Genomic DNA, 21,067 nt, shown 5'->3' on the forward strand with positions numbered 1-21,067 from the left:
TCCCTGCTACTTTGCACAAACCTGATTGGCTGTGAGGGCAGTGCCAGTCAACCCCGCAGAATTAACTCTGACCTGTTGGGGGTGGCGCTGAGGAGCAGACTGGGCGGGATGGGGAAGGGTTGAAAGAGGAGACACAGGAACAGGAGGGAAAGAGGCTGGCGCCCTGAGCAAGGGCAGGGAGGGAGTGGCTGGCAAATGGGGACTTTCATAAACTCTCATCCTGGAGCTGAGGGCAGGTAACCGATCCACCATCCTGAGCTCAGCCCACCCAGAAGCACCCAGCTTGGACTGACCCAGGACGGGAGGCGTTTGCATTGGTGCGGGGAGGGGCAGAGAGTCCATGTGTGTCTAGCTAGGGGGCGAGAGAGTCTGTGTAACCTTTCTAGAGATCCTGGCCTGGCTCTACTCCTGGCTTGGCCTGGGTTAGATAAAAGGGTGGTGCTATTGTTAAGGGCGGTGCTTGTTCCCAAGACAACCTCTGACCCCCTAGGAAGGAGGGCTGGGTTTGGGCAGAGGTGCATGGCTAGGAGCTGGGACCCCTCTCCATGGAAAGGCTGCTAGGCCTGGGAGCCTCATTCTAAGGGATACTGTGTTCCCACAACAGAGTGGCTTCTGAGACAGCCTAGAATGGAGATGCTCTCAGAGTAACAGACTCTCAGATCTCCAGGGAGCTGCAGGCCAACCTAACAGCAGAGACTGGCTCCTCTTGAGGCCAAGTTATAGTGATGGTGGGTGAGTGTGTGTGGACAGGTGCAGCCACCTCATGTACAACACAGGAGAAGTCCTGAGTGGGCTGGACCTGCAGGTGTTCCAGCTGCTTTGTGCTGCTGGAGTGAACCTGGGAACTGGGCCCCTGCCATAAGAGCTGAGTGCCTAGACTGGCAGCTGATGTGGGTGGCTCATGGACAGCTTAGGCCATACCAGCCGCAAAGCTCCGTGCACAGAGGGGAGCAATGGCATATTGTGGTCTGTGCCAAGGGCCACAGCAAACCGCGGAGCTGGGCTGTGAGAAAGACCCTGCCCCATGCAGGCAAAGTGAGCAAGCTCAGCCAAGACACTGATGCTGGTGGCTACGTTTGGCGGAGGATTTGGAGTAGCTGTGCACTCGATATGGTACTGTGGACACAACATACTGCTATACCTTCAGGGGCTGCTCTGAGACCCAGGGCAATGAGCACTCAGCTACTTTGCGGAGCAGAACAAGCGAGGGCTCCTCCCACTCCTCCCCTTAGCTGCTGCATCGGGGCTTGGAGCAGTGTTTAGCTGGGAATTTGCTGCTGCAGGACCTTTTGAGCCTCACGTCACAGCTGTGGGATGTCAGACAGACAGTGCTAACGAAGGAGGAATTGATCACGCATTCAGCGCCGCCTCACATGGGCTGGACTCAACCACCCAGGAAAAGGAGTGATTCCAAACAGCAGAGCCAAGCCGATGTCTCCATCCTAGAGCCAGGAGTTCGGAGCCCAGCTCCTGGACGGATGGCGAGGAGTGGGCAGGGACTGGCCCTGTGTTCTGCCCTCCACAGCCAGCGTTAGGGGAGTGGAGGAAGCATGATAGTGGTGACCCTGCGACTGTGATGGGGATACCTCATGCATTTGCTGTGTGTTAGCAGACATTGGTGGCTGAGACTGCGCCCAAGGATGAGGAGCGTGAAGAGCATGCTGGGCCTGGCTGGGAGGGTGTTCCCATTGTGCTCTGCGGGGAATGTGGAGACCGTACAGACAGCGCCTGCCCCTGGAGAGAGGGTCACAGAGTGAGAGTGAAGGAGCGGGCTGGGGAACAGCCAGCCCTGTTTAGAAATGAGCCCAACAGGCAGGTGCTGGGAATCAGCCGCCCCCAGCAGGACAGCATTGGGATAGTTCAGTCTAAAGCAGACTGTGAAGAGCTACAAAAGGATCTCACAGAGCCGGGTGACTGGGCAACCAAATGGCAGGTGAAATTCAATGTTGATAAATGCAAAGTAATGCCCATTGGAAAACACAATCCCAACTATACATCTAAAATGATGGGGTCTCAATTAGCTGTTACCACTCAAGAAAGAGATCCTGGAGTCATTGTGAGTAGTTCTCTGAAAACATCCGCCCACTGTACAGCGGCACTCAAAAAAGCAAACAGAATGTTGGGAATCATTAGGAAAGAGATAGATAATAAGACAGAAAATACCATAATGCCACTATATAATGCCATGGGAGTGGGGAGCTGAACGGGGCAGAGTGTTAATCGTGGTGGGGGGATGGGAGGCTGCACAGGACACAGCGTTAACGGCGGTGGAGGGGAGCCATCTATGCTAGGGCTGCTATCAGTGCTGGCAGCAGTAGGCTGCTGTCAGGAACCCCTTGGTGCAGCCAGCCTTTCATGCCCGCAGTCCCTGGCCTTTGGGAACACCCCAGTGGGGGAAGTGTCCCACAGAAACAGCCTCAGGCCCAAAGCTAGCAGGAGGAAGTATGGGCTGGATGAATGCACTATAAGGTGGGTAGAAAGCTGGCTAGATTGTCGGGCTCAACGGGTAGTGATCAATGGCTCCATGTCTAGTTGGCAGCCGGTATCAAGTGGAGTGCCCCAAGGGTCGGTCCTGGGGCCGGTTTTGTTCAATATCTTCATAAATGATCTGGAGGATGGTGTGGATTGCACTCTCAGCAAATTTGCGGATGATACTAAACTGGGAGGAGTGGTAGATACGCTGGAGGGCAGGGATAGGATACAGAAGGACCTAGACAAATTGGAGGATTGGGCCAAAAGAAATCTGATGAGGTTCAATAAGGATAAGTGCAGGGTCCTGCACTTAGGATGGAAGAACCCAATGCACAGCTACAGACTAGGGACCGAATGGCTAGGCAGCAGTTCTGCGGAAAAGGACCTAGGGGTGACAGTGGACGAGAAGCTGGATATGAGTCAGCAGTGTGCCCTTGTTGCCAAGAAGGCCAATGGCATTTTGGGATGTATAAGTAGGGGCATAGCGAGCAGATCGAGGGACGTGATCGTCCCCCTCTATTCGACATTGGTGAGGCCTCATCTGGAGTACTGTGTCCAGTTTTGGGCCCCACACTTCAAGAAGGATGTGGATAAATTGGAGAGAGTCCAGCGAAGGGCAACAAAAATGATTAGGGGACTGGAACACATGAGTTATGAGGAGAGGCTGAGGGAGCTGGGATTGTTTAGCCTGCAGAAGAAAAGAATGAGGGGGGATTTGATAGCTGCTTTCAACTACCTGAAAGGGGGTTCCAAAGAGGATGGCTCTAGACTGTTCTCAATGGTAGCAGATGACAGAACGAGGAGTAATGGTCTCAAGTTGCAGTGGGGGAGGTTTAGATTGGATATTAGGAAAAACTTTTTCACTAAGAGGGTGGTGAAACACTGGAATGCGTTACCTAGGGAGGTGGTAGAATCTCCTTCCTTAGAGGTTTTTAAGGTCAGGCTTGACAAAGCCCTGGCTGGGATGATTTAACTGGGAATTGGTCCTGCTTCGAGCAGGGGGTTGGACTAGATGACCTTCTGGGGTCCCTTCCAACCCTGATATTCTATGATTCTATGAAGCTGTGAGGTGGAAGGAGGGAGGCAGGCTGTGCTGACAAAGTTGCGGGCAGGGATAGAGAGTGGGTGAGGCCAGCAGGGGGAGGAAGGATGCTCTGCATGACAGGAGCTGCAGCAAAGGCTCTTGCCCTGCCCCAGTCCAGGCGAGCAGAAGGTCAGCACTAGGGGAGCAGGGAGGAGATTGGAAGAACAAGGCCTACGAGAGAGGCTGGACCAAGCACTGGGAAGTGCTGCTGAAATAACAGGGAGGGCTGGGGAGATGCGGGAGTGGTGGGTAGCTTACTGCTCAAACCACAGCAATGTGTGATTTTTTTCAGAGTAACAGCCGTGTTAGTCTGTATTCGCAAAAAGAAAAGGAGTACTTGTGGCACCTTAGAGACTAACCAATTTATTTGAGCATGAGCTTTCGTGAGCTACAGCTCACTTCATCGGATGCATGCTGTGGAAACTGCAGCAGACTTTATATATACACAGAGAAAATGAAAAAATACCTCCTCCCACCCCACTGTCCAGCTGGTAATAGCTTATCTAAAGTGATCATCAGGTGGGCCATTTCCAGCACAAATCCAGGTTTTCTCACCCTCCACCCCCCACACACAAATTCACTCTCCTGCTGGTGATAGCCCATCCAAAGTGACAACTCTTTACACAATGTGCATGATAATAAAGTTGGGCCATTTCCTGCACAAATCCAGGTTCTCTCACCCCCTCACCCCCCTCCCAAAAACCACACACACAAACTCACTCTCCTGCTGGTAATAGCTCATCCAAACTGACCACTCTATGCTAGCTGCTGTAGGGGGCTGGCTACAGGATGCTGATACTGCCTGGAGGCCATTACTAGGAGGTACCTGCCTTTGTTATGTCCAGGCCTTTCCAGGGGCTGGCTGCAGGGAGCCCCTCTTGCTAACAGATGGAGGAAAAGGCTGGTGTGCAGCAGAACTGCTGTTGGTACTCCCGTCCAGACTAAGAAGGCTTGGGAGCCACAGCCACTCTGCCCTTGAGTGACGGCTTCTACCCTCCCAGCTGCTCACGAGCTCCAGGCTGGGCTCAAAGCTAGGCCTGGTGCAGCCCCAGACTCAGCTCTGAAATCAGTTGCATCCAGTGCCCTGGACCGGAACAGCTGCTAGTGAGCTGGGCTGCTGTGCCTTGGTCAGTGAAGGCTCTGACCCTGTTCGCTGGGAAGGTGCTCAGCAACCCCTTGAACAAACAAGTGACCCTAGCAATGCCAAGAACAGCTGCAAACAAGCCACTCCCTTAGACAGCAACAGCAGGGCCCTGCCCAGGCAGCCCCAGCCCAAGCCCTGCTGGGTCCAAACAACGGAGTGCACACAGCCCCTCCTGAGCTCAGAGGGGCAGCAACACGGCACTCGGCTCCCATAAAACTGCACAAGGAGAGGCTGAGGCAGGCTGAGGCCAGACTCGTTCATCCTCTGCCCCGCTCCAGAGATGGCTCACTGCACGGGGAAGGCACTCCCCAACCCCCAAGTCCAAGGTGAACGGCCCTCCCATCTGGGGTGCTGATTACAGTGACTGACTCAACGTATTATCAAACATTAACCCACAGGAGGGGCAGGCTGGGTGCTCCAGCCAAGGCGTGTCCCTGTGAACATACAGGCCAGTGAGTGAGGCTGCAGCATGCGTGGTGGGGAGTGCAGGTGAGCGTAGGGGTGGGGGAGCAAGGCTGGCAGGTGCCTGGGGGGTGAGGAGCGAGCATGCCCATACCCCTGGGTGTAGGGAGTGAGACTAGGACAATGAACCCAGGTGTGTGGCTGTCCTGGGGGGAGGTGGCCTGCTCCGAGGTGGATTTTCTCAGGGCTGGAGATGGGCGAGGACCCACATGCTAATGTTCTGAGTGCCAGAGGCTGCAGGGCGGGTTGTGTCACTTCCTGGTTAATAGAAGGCTCTGCCCCAGGCAGGGCACATGAGCAAAGGATCCCAGCCACCTTTGCTATACATGGCCAAATGCCCCAAGAAAGCCCTGCTGGCTACCCATACTCCCAACCCATCCCCACCTCAGCACCTGCCCCCAAAGCATGCTTCACAACCAGCAAGGTCTCAGCAGAGCAAATCCCGCCCCCCCTAGCTCTGTCTCCCAGCCATGTACCTGAGGGCGCGCGGCCATGCTCCCGTGCACGGTCCCTGGAGCCCCAGAAGCTGTGCAGGAAGCGAGGGCTTCCCTGAGTAATCCTGTTTGAGCAGGATGGGGAAGTGGTGACATTCAAAAAGGAGAAGTACAACTTGGGCTTGTGCAAGTGAGTCAGCGAGCCGGGCGTGTCCCCGGGGCCCGCCTCCGGCTCCCCTCGCCAATGGCAAGCGCTGCAGACATGCAAATACCAGGTGAGCCGGATGACTGTGATCCACAGTGAGGGAAGGAGAGTGCGATGGGGAAGAAGCTCTAGTCACCCAGCTGCAGCTGTCATCATGCCTAAGATCTAGTGCCCTTAAGCTGCAAACTGAGTGAGGGGGACTGAGTGTGCAAAACAGAGGGGTGGGGGACTCAGCATGCACAGTGAGTGAGAGGGCAGAATGTGCACAATGCACCAGGCCCCTTCACCACAGAGAATCTCTGCACACAGCAGCACAAAACCCAGGGCTAAAGCAGAGCTCCAGCCACTGTACGGTGAGCACATGAAACAAGTCAGAGCCAGGGGCCAGAACTCTGAGCTACGCCCTGCACATGCTGCAGGGACCCTGTCCTCTTGAAGCAGGAATGTGCCCAGGTGTGCCCCTAGGGTGTGATTAGAGGGCAGATCCTCTCTTCCCATCACTAATATCTCCACCTATCCCAGGATGACTCTGACTAGTTCTGGGAGGCGTCTATGCTGCTGTAGTAGGGGCCATGACATCTCATGGGCCCCACTGAGGTTGCAGGGAGATGCTAATGTGGCTGGGGCAGATGAGAGAGCCCTGTGGGACTCTACCAGTGAGAACTCTACAGCTACTGCCCAGCTTGATCTCCAGGGGTTGTTTGGATGCTGGATCTGAAGCAACCTAGTGCCCAGCTGCCAACTCTCTGAGATGTATCTGTAGCAGCGCCTGGCCAGCTGCAGGGGCAGAATGCCCATTCATACCTGACTGCCAGCACAGGAGAGCCCACATCAAGTATTGTTCTGTTCAGTGCAGTAGCACTGGATCCTGTCAGCCCCACTCCTGCCCGCCCCACTCCTGCTCTCTTTGCTGCTGGGAGCCAGGGCCATTAAGCCACTTGCCTCTCTTCCCCTCTCCTGCACCCACCCACACTGTCCAGCAAAGGCTATTGCGAAGGGTAGCAGCATGTGAGCAACACAGGCAGCCAGAGCACCTTGAGGGAGGCAGGGGCTCAGAGGTGATTTGAGAGTTGAGCGAGGAGCTATAGGGGAAGGAGGAAAAAGGAAGGGTGTTCTGGGAGCAGGGGCGATTGCGAGGGGGGAGCAGAAACAGACCAGGGCAGCAAGGGGGCCAGAGAAGGTAACCTCCGTAAGAAGGGCATGAATGTCACCAAGAGCATTAATGGGAGAAGGGAGCTGGAGCAAATCCAGTCTGGGCTCCCATGGGGAGCAGGCACTGGCGTGAGTGGCTGACAGATTCTGTGCAGGCATCTCAGAGAGATGCTTTCTGTGGGGCCACAGAGGGGACAGTCCCAGCCAGGGCAGAAAGGCAGCAGGCTCTGTCCATGCTGTTTGCACTGGGCCAGGCCTTGGGTGCATGGCAGAGGGGATGCGACCTTGGCCATACCACAGAAAGAAGTGTCAGGGTCCAACAAACCACACTCTGGAGTGTGGCTCCCACCTGTCCCTTCCACCCCCTCCTTACAGGTCCACATTCCTACTTAGCCCTCAGCCCCTGTGCATGGCTGTCCAAGCCCATGGAGCTGCTGCAATGAGGGGAAGTGGGTTTACTGGTGTGGGCTGGCTGGAAGAGGGGACTGCCCAGGTGAGCTGGGTTATGGGAGCCTAATACTGTGCCGAGCCAGTGCTGTTTTCAGAGTTTCCGCTGCTGCTGCTCCCTCTGGTCCCTGCAGAAGCCCATCTACCTTAGGATCTGCCTCACCGGCCACAGGATCTGAGCACCTTCCTGGAATATAGAGCGACAACAGGGAGGCCTGCGTGGGCTTACTGGAAGCTGGAGCTGGAGTGGGTGGGGTCAGCCTGTGTTGGGTGAGGGGTGAAACCTCTGGTTAGTGCTGCCAAGGCTCTATCGAAGATGGAGACCTTGGTATTCCCCAAGGTGCCGAGACTGGAGTCACCCGCTTCCCTCTGGAGGTTGGCTCCAGAGCCAGCTTCCGTCAGGAGAGAATGCTTTGCCCCTATGGCTAAGGCCTCGCTTCCTCTTGTGCTGCTGGCTGATGTGCTAGAGAGCTGGGGCTGCAGCGACAGAACCTGCAGCGGGGGGGCTCTCAATGGGGAGCCGACTCAGAGCAAAGTGTCCCACCTAGAGGGGAAACACGGCGCTTCTTGTCACAGCACTGCCCCAGGGAAACCCAGCCTGAGGCCCTGCTCCAGCCACAGGCCAGGCTGGTTCATTCCCCTGAGCTGCTAGCACACAGCTCCCGGGCATGCAGGCTCATTACGCTTGCACTGCTTCCTGGGCTGTGGAGCAGGGAGCATTGTGGGTCCTATTAGTGGGGGGAGGTGGGCATTTTGGGGGCCCTCGCACCACCCTAGGCACTCCCCTTAAGCTCCCTGCTGGCCAGCCAAGGCCCTCAGTTGATGGGTCCATCCAGCTTCCCCGGCTGGTACCTGGTGCTGAGGAACAACCACCGCCATGGTACATGGCCTGTCACAGAGCAGGTCCTGGCACCTGGTCACAGTACACTCCCCCTCCCAGGCGTGTTAAGGAATCAGGGTGTGAAGTGCAGGTTTTCAAAAGTGGGAGGGCAGGGCCCCTCCTCCCTTGTCTCCAGCACCTATGCGTTCAGGGCCCCTTGAGAATAATTTGGGGGTGGTAAGTGCTTGCTCTGCCCCCCCAGGGGGAAGCTTACCCAAAATCATCTTTGCTCTTCTGCAGCTTGGGCTCTACCAGCTTTGGAAGCAGACCCCAGCTCCAGGGCCATATGGCTAAGTGGCTTCCTGACTAAACACCCCCTATGGTGCTGTCCTGAACTCGACTAATGAAGTCCCCTTAGATGCATCAAAGCTGCTGCAGGCATGGCTGAGCTCCGCACTCCTGCATCACTCTAGGACCTCTCACTCCTCTTGCTCTGACTAGGGATGGTACACCCCGTACAGAGCAGCTGAGTCACACAGAGCAGCTCTACTGGACAAGCCTGTGGCTGCAAAGCCCCTCCTTGCTGGGCTGTGCAGCATGCAGCCAGCACTCCAACTGTGTCTACCTTGCAAACACTGGGGTTAAAACAGCAGTTAAAACCTGGTAAGAGGAAGTTATTCACCTTGTGCAGTAACGCTGGTTCTTCGAAATGTGTGTCCCTCTGGGTGCTCCACTTTAGGTGTCTGTGTACCCCTGCACCTCTAAGCGGAAGTTTTTGGTAGCAGTGTCCCCTTGAGCCCACGCATGTGCTCTCCCTCCCTCAAGGCTATTTAGCACTGCATGGGCGAACTCCCTTCGCTTCCTTCTCTACCACAGAGCCCTATAGAGAACTTCAAAGTAGAGGGGAGGAAGGCGGATTGTAGAGCACCCATAGGGGGACACATCTTAAAGAACCATCGTTACTGCACAAGGTGAGTAACTTCCTCTTCTTCTTTGAGTAGTGTCCCTAGGGGTGCTCCACTTTAGGTGACTCCAGAGCAGTACCCACCACTCGAGGCTAGGACTTCGGAGCGGAGTCTTTTACTACAGAGAATACTGTGGAGTCGAAGATGGTGTCAGTGGCCAAATCTTCAGTGATCGCATAATGTTCTGCGAAAGTATGAACAGAGACCCCAACCACTGCTCTATAGATTGGGGAGTTGGGATACCCCTATGGAATGTGACTGAGGTAGGAACTGATCTCATGGAGTGCGTATGGACGGGAGCAAGTTGCACCCTTGCTAAGTGGTTAATGCAACTAGAGACCCATTTGGATAGTCTTTGAGGAGATATCACAGAGCTTTTGGATCTTTCTGTGGACAAAAGGAAGAGTTTAGGGGATTTCCTGAAGTCCTTAGTCCTGTCCAAGTAGAATGCTCATGTCCTTCTAATATCTAGCATATGCATGTCACGGAGTCCCTGGGCAATGCTCTGGAACTGCTCCCTACGAAGCCAGGCAGGACTCTGGGGAAGTCTCCTTTGTGTGAGCAGACTATCTGCAGGACACACAGCTCACATGGCTTCCACCCTCCTGGGTCTGACCTTGGAGCATTCAGCATCCTCTGCCCCTCCGTGCGCTTCCCACAGCAAGTCCGCCCAGGCGGGCTCCTGGGGAAGCCAGAGGGTCCTGCACCTCAACTCTGCAGTCAGACGTGACTCTCAGCCGGCTAGTAAAACAGAAGGTTTATTAGACGACAGGAACATGGTCTAACACAGAGCTTGTAGGTGCAGAGAATAGGACCTCTCAGCGGGGTCCATTTTGGGGGGCAATGAGCCAGACAACCACGGCTGCACTCTACTCCTCGTCCCCCACCAGCCCCAAACTGAAACTCTCTCCAGCCCCTCCTCCTCTAGGCTTTGTCCTTTTCCCGGGCCAGGAGGACACCGGATTCCTTTGTTCTCCAACCCTTTAGCTCTCACCTTGCAGGGGGGAAGGGCCAGGCCATCAGTTGCCAGGAAACAGGGTGTCAGCCATTCTCTGTGTCTAGACCCCTGTACACACCTGCCCTCTAGGGCTCTGCAACAATCATACACCCATATCCCACCCCCTAGATACTTAAGAACTGCATAGGGGAAACTGAGGCACCTCCACAATATTCAGAGGAAATATTAAGAATAGTCCCGCTTTGTCACAATGCACAATTGTCTCCCAGTTATCACAATGTGGTTTTGGGAAAAAACAGTGAGATAGATCTGTTGGAAACTGGAAACATCTGTTGGAAACATATGGAAACTGCAGAAAAAGTAGGGAGAAACTTGGGATATGGCCTTAGAGGTTTTTTGTTTTTTTTTTTATTTAAAGACAAAGGCCGTGAATGATGGGTGTGCCAGCAGGGCCGCTATTTCTCCTATGTGCCTAGCTGAGGTGATGGCAATTAGAAATGCTGTTGTCATGGACAGGTGTAAGAGAGAACAAGTTGCCCTGGACTCAGAGGGAGGGCTAGTCCAAGCCCTGAGAACTAGGTTAAAGTCCCAGGGTAGTGTCACATGCGGGAAGAGAGTCCTAATGCCCTTAAAGAGTCTACACATTAGTGGATGAGCAAGCTCTGAGTGGGAAGCCATTTTCACCAAGAGATGTACCTTAAGGGAGCTAAGCGAGTGTGTAAAATGTAGCGCAAAATCAGAGGGAGGAAAGATGAGGTTGGGTCTGTCCATGTGGAATGGTACAAACTTGGAGTCGTTTCCATTTTGCAGATCGGTATGTGGAGTGGTCAACCTGGGGTTGTGTTGCAACATGTGTTTCAGCTTGTCAGAGCATTCTGCTTCTAAGCCTTGGAACAAAGAAAGATCCAAGCCTGAAGGCGGAGGACCCATGAGTTAGGGTGAAGGGTCAGCTCATTGTTCTGAGAGAGATGGTGAGGAATGGGCTGATGTCAGAGGAACAGGAGGGCATATTGCCATCTGCGTCAGGTAAGGGAGCCAGACTTGTCATTGTCAAGAGGGGAAATCACAATAACTCTCGCTTTGTTTTGTTGAATTTTCAACAGAATCTTGGATAGGGTAGGAAACTGGGAAAAGACATACAAGTGGGCCCTGTCCACTGTGAAGTGGAGGGCAACTGCCAGTAAATGTTTCCCCAAGCCGGCCCTGGAGCAGTAACAAGGACCTTTCTTGTTCCGATAAGTAGCGAAGAGATCCATAGGCCGGGTTCCCCAAAGGGTGGCTATATCCTGAAGCACCTCTGAATTCAGTATACACTCATTGTCATGAGAAAATTCCAACTGAGACTGTTGGATATCCTGTTCTGTATCCCTTGTAGGCAAACAGCTAAGATGAGCACATTGTGATGGGTGCATCAATTCCAAAGTTTGAATGCTGTCTTGCAGAGGGAGGGAGATCTGGCAGCTCCTTGGTAGTTTATACAAAACATACAGGTCACATTAAGTCCATCATAACCTTTGTGTGTTGTTTTTGATGAAAGGCAGAGAGTTTGTGCACAGGCACTCCTGACAGCCCTTAGCCCCAAAAGAATGATATGGAAGGTCATTTCTGTGGAAGGCCATTTGTCCTGAACCTTGTTGTGTAGGTGAGCTCCCCAGCATATTAGGGAGACGTGTCCCAGGGTGGTGAATGTGGGTAGTGAGAGGAGCGCTCTCGCTTGTACTGCATCAGGTTGGTGCTGATAAAGTCCAGTCACTGTACAGGGGTTAGTATGCCACTACAATGAAGTGAACCTTGGAGAATACCCTGTGTGGAGCAGTCTATACCTATAATGATCCTGCCCAAAGGTAAGCAGTAGGAAATCTCCTGTACGATAGTTGTATTGAGATATGGAAGTAGGCACCCTGTAGGTTCAGGGCTAGAAATCAATGTCTTTGCTTTAGAGCTGGTCCTAACTGCTGAGAAATAAGGTAAGGTGACTTCTGAGTGGCGTGACAGGTGTATAGATGGCAGCCAATGCTGTAAGGTATCATTGTTCAGGCTCCTGATCAGCTCAAAGTGCTTATAAGAGGCAGTTTAAGAGGTCATGGACTGGGGTGCAGACTGTTCTCACTTTTGAGTCCTGGGCCTCTTACACTGTGGCTCATAACAGCACAGAGATCGTGAGTATTGCGAAGATTGTGATCTGTGGTGTGGCTGAGAGGTATATCTTCTCTTCTGTTCCACAGTGTAGATTCCTAAGGAGTGTAGTGTGGTCCAAGAATCCTTCAGAATGTGGAGGAAAATCTGTCTTCTCTGCAAAGAGTTTGGCCCTTCAAATTGGAAGTCTGTAGCTCTTTGGGCAATCTAGAGAAGTGTAGTGAACAAAAAAAAAAAATCCACCTCAGTACCACTGTCATGGAGACTGGGTGGGCAGCTGTAACAGCTACATCCAGTGGTGTTTCTACGACCAGTCTGGTTATTAACTGACCTTCTCTAAGAATGGTCTGAATCTGTTCTTTTTGTGTTTCCAGTAATGTTTCAGAAACATCCTGGGTTTTCCAAGATTAACAAAATTGTTTTGGCCATGACAGTTTGGTCATTTATGACTCTAAACAGTATTGTTGTCGATGAATATGCTATCTTGTGAAGCCTGATCATATGGAGCTGACTAGGCATCATGTTGCTTGCTTCATGCATTAACCACATCCACTATGATGGAGTTGGGTTGTGGATGCTGAAAACAAAGTCTGCCTCTTTGAGTAGCGATGTAGGGTTGTTTTTCTTTACACTTGGTTGGTGTGATGGAGGCTGGCTCTGCCAGATGACTTTGGTAGAATCAGCTCATTAATTGGGAGGGCAGTTCTAGATGAGAAGGTAGTGTGCAGAATTTCCACCAAATTGTGATGTGTATCTGCCACCTCCTGCAAGGGAATCTGCAGTTTGTCTGCCACCCTCTTGGTAAGATCTAGAAAGTTCTTAAAAAGAAAAGGAGTACTTGTGGCACCTTAGAGACTAACCAATTTATTTGAGCATAAGCTTTCGTGAGCTACAGCTCACTTCATCGGATGCATACTGTGGAAAATACAGAAGATGTTTATATTCATACAAAACCATGAAAAAATGGGTGTTTTACCACTACAAAAGGTTCTCTCTCCCCCTACCCCACTCTCCTGCTGGTAATAGCTTATCTAAAGTGATCACTCTCCTTACAATGTGTATGATAATCAAGGTGGGCCATTTCCAGCACAAATCCAGGTGTTCTCCCCGCCCCCCTTTTTCACACACACAAACCCACTCTCCTGTTGTTAATAGCTTATCTAAAGTGATCACTCTCCTTACAATGTGTATGATAATCAAGGTGGGCCATTTCCAGCACAAATCCAGGTGTTCTCCCCGCCCCCCTTTTTCACACACACAAACCCACTCTCCTGTTGTTAATAGCTTATCTAAAGTGATCACTCTCCTTACAATGTGTATGATAATCAAGTGGGCCATTTCCAGCACAAATCCAGAGTTTAACAAGAATGTCTTGGGGGGGGGGGGGGAAACAAGGGGAAAATAGGTTACCTTGAATAATGACTTAGCCACTCCCAGTCTCTATTCAAGCCTAAGTTAATTGTATCAATTTGCAAATGAATTCCAATTCAACAGTCTCTCGCTGGAGTCTGGTTTTGAAGTTTTTCTGTTGTAATATTGCAACTTTCATGTCTGTAATCGCGTGACCAGAGAGACTGAAGTGTTCTCCGACTGGTTTATGAATGTTATAATTCTTGACATCTGATTTGTGTCCATTTATTCTTTTATGTAGAGACTGTCCAGTTTGATCAATGTACATGGCAGAGGGGCACTGCTGGCACATGATGGCATACATCACATTGGTAGATGTGTGGCTGATGTTATTAGGCCCTGTGATGGTGTCTCCTGAATAGATATGTGGGCACAGTTGGCAACGGGCTTTGTTGCAAGGATAGGTTCCTGGGTTAGTGGTTCTGTTGCGTGGTATGTGGTTGCTGGTGAGTATTCGCTTCAGGTTGGGGGGCTGTCTGTAGGCAAGGACTGGCCTGTCTCCCAAGATTTGTGAGAGTGTTGGGTCATCCTTCAGGATAGGTTGTAGATCCTTAATAATGCGTTGGAGGGGTTTTAGTTGGGGGCTGAAGATGACGGCTCGTGGCGTTCTGTTATTTTCTTTGTTAGGTCTGTCCTGTAGTAGGTGACTTCTGGGAACTCTTCTGGCTCTATCAATCTGTTTCTTCACTTCCGCAGGTGGGTATTGTAGTTGTAAGAATGCTTGATAGAGATCTTGTAGGTGTTTGTCTCTGTCTGAAGGGTTCGAGCAAATACGGTTGTATCGCAGAGCTTGGCTGTAGACAATGGGTCGTATGGTGTGGTCAGGGTGAAAGCTGGAGGCACGTAGGTAGGAATAGCGGTCAGTAGGTTTCCGGTATAGGGTGGTGTTTATGTGACCATCGTTTATTAGCACTGTAGTGTCCAGGAAGTGGATCTCTTGTATGGACTGGACCAGGCTGAGGTTGATGGTGGGATGGAAATTGTTAAAATCACGGTGGAATTCCTCAAAGGCTTCTTTTCCATGGGTCCAGATGATGAAGATGTCATCAATATAGCGCAAGTAGAGTAGGGGCGTTAGGGGACAAGAGCTGAGGAAGCGTTGTTCTAAGTCAGCCATAAAAATGTTGGCATACTGTGGGGCCATGCGAGTACCCAGAGTAGTGCCGCTGATTTGAAGGTATACATTGTCTCCAAATATTTATGGGTAAGGACAAAGTCACAAAGTTCAGCCACCAGGTTAGCCGTGACATTATCGGGGATAGTGTTCTTGACGGCTTGTAGTCCATCTTTGTGTGGAATGTTGGTGTAGAGGGCTTCTACATACATAGTGGCCAGGATGGTGTTATCAGGAAGGTCACCGATGGATTGTAGTTTCCTCAGGAAGTCAGTGGTGTCTCGAAGGTAGCTGGGAGTGCTGGTAGCATAGGGCCTGAGGAGGGAGTCTACATAGCTAGACAATCCTGCTGTCAGGGTGCCAATGCCTGAGATGATGGGGCGCCCAGGATTTCCAGGTTTATGGATCTTGGGTAGTAGATTGAATATCCCAGGTCGGGCTTCCAGGGGTGTGTCTGTGCGGATTTGATCTTGTGCTTTTTCAGGGAGTTTCTTGAGCAAATGCTGTAGTTTCTTTTGGTAACTCTCAGTGGGATCAGAGGGTAATGGCTTGTAGAAAGTGGGGTTGGAGAGCTGCCGAGCTCTTGTTCATATTCCGACCTATTCATGATGACAATAGCACCTCCTTTGTCAGCCTTTTTGATTATGATGTCAGAGTTGTTTCTGAGGCTGTGGATGGTATTGTGTTCTGCACGGCTGAGGTTGTGGGGCAAGTGATGCTGCTTTTCCACAATTTCAGCCCGTGCACATTGGCGGAAGCACTCTATGTAAAAGTCCAGTCTGCTGTCTCGACCTTCAGGAGGAGTCCACCTAGAATCCTTCTTTTTGTAGTGTTGGTAGGAAGGTCTCTGTGGATTAGTATGTTGTTCAGAGGTATGTTGGAAATATTCCTTGAGTCGGAGATGTCGAAAATAGGATTCTAGGTCACCACAGAATTGTATCATGTTCGTGGGGGTGGAGGGGCAGAAGGAGAGGCCCCCAGATAGGACAGCAGCTTCTGCTGGGCTAAGAGTACAGTTGGATAGGTTAACAATATTGCTGGGTGGGTTGAGGGAACCATTGCTGTGGCCCCTTGCAAGGTAACCTATTTCCCCTTGTTTTTTCCTACCCCCCCACCCCCCTTCCTCAGACGTTCTTGTTAAACCCTGGATTTGTGCTGGAAATGGCCCACCTTGATTATCATATACATTGTAAGGAGAGTGATCACTTTAGATAAGCTATTACCAGCAGGAGAGTGGGGTAGGGGGAGAGAAAACCTTTTGTAGTGGTAAACACCCATTTTTTCATGGTTTGTGTGTATGTAAACATCTGTATTTTCCACAGTATGCATCCGATGAAGTGAGCTGTAGCTCACGAAAGCTTATGCTCAAATAAATTGGTTAGTCTCTAAGGTGCCACAAGTCCTCCTTTTCTTTTTGATAATACAGACTAACACGGCTGCTACTTTGAAGAAAGTTCTTAAATCTTCACCTAGTGATGAGGGGTGGGGCAGCACAGTCTCATCTGGGAGCGATGAGGAGAAGTGTTTTTGAAGAGGTAGCTTCCTCTTCAGGTGTTTTTTTTTCTTTTTTTCTTTTCCCCCTTCTTTCCTGTTCTGAAAAAGCTTTCTCCTGCCCTGGCTCAGGTGCCAGGCTGTAGCAAACCATCTGGTGGACTCTCTCGGAGAGACACTTGTGCCATGTGTGTGTTTATACCTGAAGAGTTACAATAGGGCCTTGGGAGGGAGAGGCAGGAAGGCAGGCACGGGCGGTTGGCGTGATGGAATTGGGGGATGACCCTTGTAGTGTGGTGGTGGGCCACCTTGAGGGGCCAGGGAATGATCTCCTCCTGGCCTGTGTCAGATTCGTCAGTGGGTAAGGGTGCCGCTGACTGGGGTATTGGCAGTATACAGCCCAGTGCTAAGAGCGATTCTGGGTGCCGGAATGTGCTCGATACAGGGGTCCTGGTACCAAGTAATGGGGAGTGTGGTTCTTCCCCTATCATCAGGTCTCCAGGGTACCAGAGCTCATGCAGTACCATGGGTTCATTTGGTACCACACAGGAGTGTCCATGGTACGTTGTCAGTACCGATAGTTGGGCAGAGCACTCCCTAAATGAGAGTTTTGCCCAGTACAAAACATTTGTTGGTGCCACTTTTTTTAGAGATGGTATGGTAATTGTCTCTCCCTGGATACTGAGGCCACAGGTCTCCAAAGTGTCAGAGCACCTGTGTTACCATGGGCTCATCCAGAACCCCAAAAGAGTGTCTGTAGTCGGCGTCAATGGTTGGGAAGGTGCAGAACACTTCCTAGATAGGAGTTTTGTTGCACCGGGTACCAAAGGGTTTCTCTGTGCCGCTCTTTTAGAGATGGGTTTCAGAGTAACAGCCGTGTTAGTCTGTATTCGCAAAAAGAAAAGGAGTACTTGTGGCACCTTAGAGACTAACCAATTTATTTGAGCATGAGCTTTCGTGAGCTACAGCTCACTTCATCGGATGCATACCGTGGAAACTGCAGCAGATTTTATATACACACAGAGAATATGAAACAATACCTCCAGCTGGAAATGGCCCAACCTGATGATCACTTTAGATAAGCTATTACCAGCAGGACAGTGGGGTGGGAGGAGGTATTGTTTCATATTCTCTGTGTGTATATAAAGTCTGCTGCAGTTTCCACGGTATGCATCCGATGAAGTGAGCTGTAGTTCACGAAAGCTCATGCTCAAATAAATTGGTTAGTCTCTAAGGTGCCACAAGTACTCCTTTTCTTTTAGAGATGGTATGGTAATTGTCCCCTCTCCTTAGGGGATGGTACCATTGCCTCAGACCATGAGGGTGGAAGCCTCTGGTGTCTGGGTGCTGAAGCAGAGCTGACAGCAGGGCTTCTCTGTGCCGCTCTTTTAGAGATGGTACAGTAACTGTGCCCTCTCCTCGGTGCAGTTGTTGCCCAGAGTAGAGCTCAGAGCAGCACAGAGCTCACAGAAGCCCCTTGTCGGTGCCGAGGGCAGAGCTCAGAGCAGGGCAGAGCTCACAGCAGGAAGCCCCTTCTCAGGTTTCAGCTTCCAGAGCTTCCCTGCCCAACTGTGCGGGCAGCTGAGCTCACAGCAGGAGGTTCCTCTGCTCCTTTTGTCCTACCCAGGTGGCCGCTCTGAGGAGTCCCACTGGCTGGCCAGCTACTTGCAGGGATCGGAGCTGAGATGGCCGCACTGGGGAACACCCCTCTGGCCGGCCAGTTGCTCGGAGGAGCCTTTCCAGGGGGAGTCTGCTGGTGGCTTTTTTTCCCTCTCTCTCTCTCCTCATCTTCACCACTTGACCCCTTTTGAAGTGAAGGCTGCGGGGATGATCCCGATGATCCCCTGCAGACTGAAGTGTTTTCTCCATAGGGAGGAGTTTTAACTTCAGCTCCCAGCTCCTGCGAGGCTGCCAAGCCGTTTTAGCTGTGGCAGGTAAAGCACCTCTGTGAGGGTCTCCCAGGCACAGTGAGTGTCTGGCCATTACAGGAACTGACTCCTGGCAGGAGAGGCACCGCTTGGAGCAGAGAGCGCCAAGCAAGCCCCTGGGCAGGGGTGTCATCCTCTAGCAGGGAGGAATATGTAGAACAACATCCTCTTTACTTTTTTTTTTTTTTTTTTTTTAAACTGAAAAAGAAAATAATTATGAGTCTACTAGATGTCTTGGTGGGGAGGAAATGCCCCCAGACAGGGAAGGAAAGTGAAGTTCTTTCCCTTTTTCTCTTTTCTTTTTAAACCAAAGGAATAAAATAAAAAAAAACAAAACACTAGCCTGAGTACTTTTAGGGAGAACAAAGGTAACAAAACAAACACTACTTATGCTAAAAGAAAAGGAGTACTTGTAGCACTTTAGAGACTAAACAAATTTATTTGAGCATAAGCTTTTGTGAGCTACAGCTCACTTCATCAGATGCATAGTGTGGAAAGTGTAGAAGATCTTTTTATACACACAAAGCATAAAAAAATACCTCCTTCCACCCCACTCTCCTGCTGGTAATAGCTTATCTAAAGTGACCACTCTCCTTACAATATGTATGATAATCAAGGTGGGCCATTTCCAGCACAAATCCAGGGTTTAACAAGAACATCTGGAGGGGGGAGGGGGAGGAGGAAAAACAAGGGGAAATAGGTTACCTTGCATAATGACTTAGCCACTCCTAGTCTCTATTCAAGCCTAAATTAATTGTATCAATTTGCAAATGAATTCCAATTCAACAGTTTCTCGTTGGAGTCTGGATTTGAAGTTTTTTTTGTTGTAATATAGCAACTTTCATGTCTGTAATAGCGTGACCAGAGAGATTGAAGTGTTCTCCGACTGGTTTATGAATGTTATAATTCTTGACATCTGATTTGTGTCCATTTATTCTTTTACGTAGAGACTGTCCAGTTTGACCAATGTACATGGCAGAGGGGCATTGCTGGCACATGATGGCATATATCACCAGCAGGAGAGTGGGGAGGGAGGAGGTATTGTTTCATGCTTTCTACACTTTCCACAGTATGCATCCAATGAAGTGAGCTGTAGCTCACGAAAGCTTATGCTCAGATAAATTTGTTAGTCTCTAAGGTGCCACAAGTACTCCTTTTCTTTTTGCGAATACAGACGAACACGGCTGTTACTCTGAAACAGATAAGGAAGGGACAACTGCTCCTTCTGTCAGAGGCCAAGTGCGGTTAAGAAGAAAGAGAGGGGTCCCGTCCCCCCCAGTGCTAAATAGCCTCCAGGCAGTCCATGAAGGAGGGAGAGCACATGCGGGGGCTCAAGGGGACACTGCTACCAAAAATCTCTGATTAGAGGTGCAGGGGCACACAGACACCTAAAGTGGAGCACCCATAGGGACACTACTCAAAGAAGAATGTGGCTTTTCACTTAGGGTAGCAGCTTCTGTTCAACCCCAGGCTCCCTTACAGGCAAACTGGAGTTGCAAACAGTAGCCCACAGAGCTAGCTGAGGTATTTATTTTATTTTGAACTTACAGGCCTGTACTCTGTAAGACACTGACTTCAACAGTTAGCATAAAGCTTGAGGCCTATGAAGTTTGGCACAGGTAAATGGCCTAACGGTCACCCCTAAGTTTTGGGGAACTGGGAACAGAGTATGTAAGGGGGAAATTTGTCCATACCACCACCAGCCAACCACAGGAACATGAGCTAACACCAGCTTTTAGATGTTTTAGGATGGGAACATCTGCAGATGTCTGACCACAAGACTGCCATGGCAACAAACTGACATATATGATAATGAGATCATTAATATACTAACCTGTAGGAGAGGGGTACCCCAACATTAGAAAGGTGAGGAAAAACAAACAAGGAAGAGGGGAGAAACCCCTACTGAATATGCATTACATAGAGTGGCATAAGCATATAATATATTATACAAGTTGTAGCCCATCCTATGTGAGGGGTGAGAGAGAGATGGGAGGTGCCAGGATGATGGCCACTGATGATGAGGAAGGTGATGGCGATGAGGAAGATAATGGCTAACATTTCAGGGTGTTCTGGACGGGAAGGGTGAGTCTGTGGATGTGCAGATGGACATTCTGTATTATCTCCACTTACCTTGCAGGGTTAGAGTTTGGTACTTTGCTAAATGTATTAAACTACTGTAAATATAGAGGGGTTCCTAAAGTCTGAGTGTTGCAGCTGTGCACAGCGAGGCTCCCCACTGCAGAGTGATTTCAAGAATACTCGGCCTGATGTTGGGCCAAGAACGTGTCAAACCTCAGAGCGATAAAGTGGGGAATTTTTAAGTAAAAGGGTAAACAGGATGACCTGGGTAATTATAGTCTTGTCTTGTCTGACATCAATAGCTGGCAAGATAACGGCATGGCTGATATGGGGCTTGATTAATAAAGAATTGTAGGGCAATATAATTACTGCCCATCATCATGGGTTTATTGAAAATAGATTCTGTCAACCTATATATATATATATATATATATATATATATTTAATGAGATTACAAATTTGGTTGATAAAAGGTAATAGGGTTGATGTCATTTACTTGGACTTCTGTAAGGCATTTGACTTGGTACCACAACTTTTTGATTAAAAAATTAGAATATAAAGTTAACAAGGCATATATTAAATGGATTAAAAGCCGACTAACTGATAGGTCTCAAAATGTAATTGTGAATGGGGAATCATCATTGTGTAGGCATGTTTCTAGTGCAGTCTTACAGGGGACAGTTCTTAGTCCTACGCTATTTAACATTTGTGTCAACGACCTGGAAGAAAACACAAAATCACAACTGATGAAGTTTGCAGACAA

The 21,067-nt window shown here is 50.4% G+C and overlaps 1 protein-coding gene across 1 annotated transcript in view; it reads right to left on the reverse strand.

Annotated features, from left to right (window-relative positions):
- The window catches only part of ELF4 (E74 like ETS transcription factor 4), a 40,095-nt gene extending 34,422 nt beyond the window's left edge, over positions 1-5,673 (reverse strand). The window contains exon 1 of the mRNA XM_084640323.1: positions 5,639-5,673. The gene's annotated coding sequence lies outside the window, so the exon portion shown is untranslated. The remainder of the gene's footprint in view (positions 1-5,638) is intronic.
- Positions 5,674-21,067: the final 15,394 nt, after the last annotated feature.

Source organism: Lepidochelys olivacea (genome assembly GCF_965140295.1).
Source record: "Lepidochelys olivacea isolate rLepOli2 genome assembly, chromosome: 9".
NCBI lineage: Eukaryota > Metazoa > Chordata > Testudines > Cheloniidae > Lepidochelys > Lepidochelys olivacea.